Below are 6,176 nucleotides of genomic sequence, written 5' to 3' on the forward strand. Positions count from 1 at the left end.
AACTAAACTCTCAAAATTTTTATTATTCTTTCATTATTACTGGTTTTTATGACAGGACCAATTAGGAACCTACAACAACTCAATTAGGAACTGCAATTTATAATGAAATTTTGAGAGTTTTGTTAGAGTTCTGACATTTTCACCACCGGAACTTTAGTTTTGGAAGTACATTTAGAACCATGGATTCCCCAGGCCTATCATATTATGTCAGGTCAATAATGTTGTAATACAGTATATTGTATATACTACAACTATTATGTAAAAGAAAAACAAGAAGGCAAAATGGTTGTCTGCTGAGACACTGGAAGTGGCCCAAGAAAGGAGGAAAGCAAAAGGAAACAGTGACAAGGGGAGATATGCCCAGTTAAATGCGCAATTCCAGAGGTTAGCCAGAAGAGAGAAGGAACGATTTTTAAATAAGCAATGCATGGAAGCGGAAGAAGAGAACAGAATAGGAAGGACAAGAGACCTCTTCCAGAAAATTAGAAACATTGGAGGTAAATTTCAGGCAAAAATTGGTATGATAAGAAACAAAGATGGCAGGGACCTAACAGAAGCTGAAGAGATCAAGAGAAGGTGGCGAGACTATACAGAAGATCTGTATAGGAAGGATAATAATATCGAGGATAGTTTTGACGGTGTGGTGAATGAATTAGAACCAGACATCCTGAGGAGTGAGGTTGAATGGGCCTTAAGAAGCATTGCTAACAACAAGGCAGCAGGAGACGATGGGATCCCAGCTGAACTGTTGACAAGGACCTAACAGAAGCTGAAGACATCAAGAGAAGGTGGCGAGACTATACAGAATATCAGTATATAGGAAGGAAAATAATATTAAGGATAGCTTTGATGGCGTGGTGAGTGAATTAGAACCAGACATCCTGAGGAGTGAGGTTGAATGGGCCTTAAGAAGCATTGCTAACAACAAGGCAGCAGGAGATGACGGGATCCCAGCTGAACTGTTGGCAAGGACCTAACAGAAGCTGAAGAGATTAAGAGAAGGTGGCAGGACTATACAGAAGATCTGTATAGAAAGGATAATAGTACTGAGGATAGTTTTGACGGTGTGGTGAGTGAATTAGAGCCAGACCTCCTGAGGAGTGAGGTGGAATGGGCCTTAAGAAGCATTGCTAACAACAAGGCAGCAGGAGACGACGGGATCCCAGCTGAACTGTTGGCAAGGACCTAACAGAAGCTGAAGAGATCAAGAGAAGGTGGCAGGACTATACAGAAGATCTGTATAGAAAGGATAATAGTACTGAGGATAGTTTTGACGGTGTGGTGAGTGAATTAGAGCCAGACCTCCTGAGGAGTGAGGTGGAATGGGCCTTAAGAAGCATTGCTAACAACAAGGCAGCAGGAGATGACGGGATCCCAGCTGAACTGTTGGCAAGGACCTAACAGAAGCTGAAGAGATTAAGAGAAGGTGACAGGACTATACAGAAGATCTGTATAGAAAGGATAATAGTACTGAGGATAGTTTTGACGGTGTGGTGAGTGAATTAGAGCCAGACCTCCTGAGGAGTGAGGTGGAATGGGCCTTAAGAAGCATTGCTAACAACAAGGCAGCAGGAGATGACGGGATCCCAGCTGAACTGTTGGCAAGGACCTAACAGAAGCTGAAGAGATCAAGAGAAGGTGGCAGGACTATACAGAAGATCTGTATAGAAAGGATAATAGTACTGAGGATAGTTTTGACGGTGTGGTGAGTGAATTAGAGCCAGACCTCCTGAGGAGTGAGGTTGAATGGGCCTTAAGAAGCATTGCTAACAACAAGGCAGCAGGAGATGACGGGATCCCAGCTGAACTGTTGGCAAGGACCTAACAGAAGCTGAAGAGATCAAGAGAAGGTGGCGGGACTATACAGAAGATCTGTATAGAAAGGATAATAGTACTGAGGATCATTTTGACGGTGTGGTGAGTGAATTAGAGCCAGACCTCCTGAGGAGTGAGGTTGAATGGGCCTTAAGAAGCATTGCTAACAACAAGGCAGCAGGAGACGACGGGATCCCAGCCGGACTGTTTAAAACCTTGAAAGATGATGCTGTCAAGGTGATGCATGTCATATGCCAGCAAATATGGAAAACACAAGAATGGCCATCAGACTGGAAAAAATCAACTTATATCCCCATACCCAAAAAGGGAAATGCGAAAGACTGCTCAAACTTTCGTACAGTGACCCTTATTTCTCATGCCAGTAAGGTAATGCTCAAGATCCTGCAAGGAAGAGGACTCCAGCCAGACATGGACAGAGAGTGGCCAGGTGGACAAGCTGGGTTTAGAAAAGGCAGAGGAACCAGAAACCCAATGGCCAATATCTGCCGGATAATGGAGGGAGGCCGGGAGTGTCAGGAAAACATCTATTTCTGTTTTATTGGCTATTCTAAAGCCTTTGACTGTGTGGATCATCATAAATGGTGGCAAGTTCTTGATGGTATGGGCATCCCAAGCTCCCTTGTCTCTCTCCTGAGGAATCTGTACAAGTACCAAGCAGCAACAGACAGAACTGACCCTGGGACAAGAGACGGGTTCAAGATTGGGAAAGGCGTACGGCAGGGCTGTCTCCTCTCCCCCAACCTATTCAACTTTTATGCAGAACACATCATGCGATATGCAGGGCAAGGCTGGGGTGAAAATGGCTGGAAGAAACATTGACAACCTTAGATAGACAGGGTTTGTATTTCTAGGTGGGAAGATGACTGCAGACGCAGACTGAGTCCAGGAGACACTTCCTTCTTGGGAGGAGAGCAATGACCCATCTCAATCAAATAGTGAAGAGTAGAGACATCACATGACTGAACGAATGAACAACAACAATATTTGTGTATATGTGTATATATGTGTGTTTGCATTTATTTATGTGGTTTTGCGCATGCATTGTAATGCATTTTTTATTTTTTGGCTTTTTAAGTCCCTTCTGCTGTGTTTTTCAGTATTTTTATGAGTGATGGTCACTCACTGGCCTGAGAGGTGTCTTGTGTCCAAATTTGGTGTCAATTCGTCCCGTGGTTTATGAGTTATGTTCATCCCACAAACTAACATTACATTTTTATTTATATAGATACTAGCTGTCCCCTGCCACACGTTGCTGTGGCCCAGTCTGTGTATATGTGTTTTGTGTGTGTATATATGTGTGCATATATTTGTATATATGTGTGTTTGCATATATATATATATATATATATGTGGTTTTGTGCATGCGTTGTAATGTATTTTTGGTGGGGGCTTTTTTTTTTTTTGCTTTTTAAGTCTCTTCTGCTTTGTTTTTCAGTGTTTTTTGTATGATGGTCACTCACTGGCCTGATACGTGTATTGTTTCCAAAAATGGTGTCAGTTCACCCAGTGATTTTTGCGTTATGTTAATCCCACAAACAAACATTACATTTTTATTTATATAGATACTAGCCATCCCCTACCACACGTTGCTGTGGCCCAGTTTGTGTGTATGTATGTGTATATGTGTATATATGTGGTTTTCTACATGCGTTGAAATGTATTTTTTTTAGCCTTTTAGGTTCATTCTGTTGTATATTTCAGTGTTTTATGAATGATGGTCACTCACTGGCTGGAGAGGTGTATTGTGTCCAAATTTGGTATCAATTCATCCAGTGATTTTTAAGTTATGTTAATCCCACAAATGAACATATTATATTATATAGTACAATAATATAGTACGATATAGTTCCCAGTGGCGCAGCGGGTTAAACTGCTGAGCTGCAGAAATTGCTAACCAAAAGGTTGGCAGTTCAAATCCAGTGAGTGGGGTGAGCTCCCGCTGTTAGCCCCAGCTCCTGCCAACCTAGCAGTTCAAAAACATGCAAATGCCAGTAGATCAATCGGTACCGCTCTGGCGGGAAGGTAAGGGCACTCCATGCAGTCATGCCCATGGCTACATGACCTTGGAGGCATCTACGGACAACGCCGGCTCTTTGGCTTAGCAATGGAGATGAGCGCCAGAGTCCCTGAGTCGGACGCCACTAGACTTAATGTCAGGGGAAACCTCTACCTTAATAATATATAATATGGTAATTGTGTATTATATATCACACATTATATTACTACTAATATTGCAGTATAATGTGTTATTACTTTTGATAGAGGTGTGGATTTGTTTTGGGAATTTCGGGGGTTATTTTGGGGTCAGAGTAAAGAAGGGGAGCCAGGAAGACAAGAGTTCCACCGTGTCTCATGGGTCATCACTTGGGAGCCCCTCCCCCCAGCAACAATATCGTAATATATATACGAATATTGTGCTGTGCTAATAATATAATATATTGTATATATCGTAATACAATATAATACTAATAATAATACAATATAATAATTGTATATTACATGTAATATTACTAATAATATTGCAGTATAGTGGTATAGTACAATATAGTAATATATAATACTAGTGTTGTGCTATACTAATAATATAATGTATTGTATACACATATATTGATAATAATGTTATGGTGTAATACAATATAATATAATAATATATTTTATATTACATGCAATATTACTAATAATATTACAATACAGGGGTATCATACAGTATAATAATATATAATACTAGTATTACGCTATGCTAATAATATAATATATTGCATACACATAAAATATTGAAAATAATGTTATACTGTAATACAATATAATATTAATATTGCAATATATCAATTATATATTTTATACTACTTATAATACTACTAATAACATTGCAGTATACTGGTATAGTACAATATAGTAATATATAATACTAATATTGTGCAATGCTAATAATATAATATAACACATTGTATACACATATAATATTAAAATATACACATCATATTAAAATACACATTATAATATTATAATGTAATACAATATAATACCAATAATACAATAGAATATAATAATTATATATTTTATGTTACACGTAATATTATTAATAATATTGCAGTATAGTGATATAGTACAATATAGTAATATTTTATTTATTTTGCTTTATTTCTATACCGCATTTTTCAGCCCTTAACAGGTGACTCAATGCGGTTATTACAATTGGTAATATACAATACCAATATTGCGCTATGCTAATTATATGTTGCATGTACATATAATTTGTAAGTCACTTTGAGTCCCCTTTGGGGTGAGAAGGGCGGCATATAAATGTCGTAAATAAATAAGTAAATAAATATTTTTTGTCTTTGTTCAATTTTTCATGACATTAGACACTTGCCGATATCTGTTGCAAACTGCCCTGAATCCCCTTGGGGAGGGAGATAGATAGGGCAGGATAGAAATAAAGGTTATTATTATATTTATTTATTTATTTAAGGAGAAAGTTCAACGAACAGAGCTTGATGACTTGCAGGCCAGGAAGAGGGGAGATAGTTGTCAATCCCACGCCTGTTGTAAATTGTATTGTCGGAGGGTTTCAGGACCGGAGGGCTGTTTGGCCAATGTGTTTGAGTTGAGCAACGGGGGGAACTTGTGGATGCAGCTGATCTGTATAGTAACCCTCTATACACCTCCTGTCAAATCAGCACTTTTAATCCTTGTACCCACCTTTTGGCCCGGCCCAGTTTTATTGTGTTTTAATGTACTGTGCTTGTTGTTTATTTTGCTTTAATTTGTTTTAATTGTTTGATTTGCTTGATTGTATTGTTATGTTGTATTGTTGTGGCCTGTTGTAAGCCGCATCGAATCCTCTGGGAGATGCTAGCGGGGTACAAATAAAGCTTAATAATAATAATAATAATAATAATAATAATCTGACAAGGTCCCCATGATATTGGGGTGTTGTGTGGTTTCCAGGCTGCCTGAATTCATAGGCGAAATCTCAGGAGAAAATGTTGCTAGAACACATTGACCACACAGCCCAGAAACCACACAACACCCTGGTGATTCCAGCTGTGAAATATTCGAGAATACATTTTCTCCTGACGTTTCGCCTGCATCTGTGGCTGGTCATCTTCAGATATGATGCACTAGCGCAAGAGAACCAACAATTCTTTGTTTCTGAGCAGAATATGATCCAAATTCCCAGCCTCACAGAAAGGAAGTGTAATGACTTCAATTAGACCTAATGCACCGGAGAACAAACCCTGCATTCTGTCTTGATTTTGTTAGAAGGGAAGAAACCGGAGTAAGAACAGATGACGGAACAAATCAACATTGGGCCAGAGCCCTATGGATTCCTACAG

Source organism: Anolis sagrei, chromosome 4 (genome assembly GCF_037176765.1).
Source record: "Anolis sagrei isolate rAnoSag1 chromosome 4, rAnoSag1.mat, whole genome shotgun sequence".
Classification (NCBI taxonomy): domain Eukaryota; kingdom Metazoa; phylum Chordata; class Lepidosauria; order Squamata; family Dactyloidae; genus Anolis; species Anolis sagrei.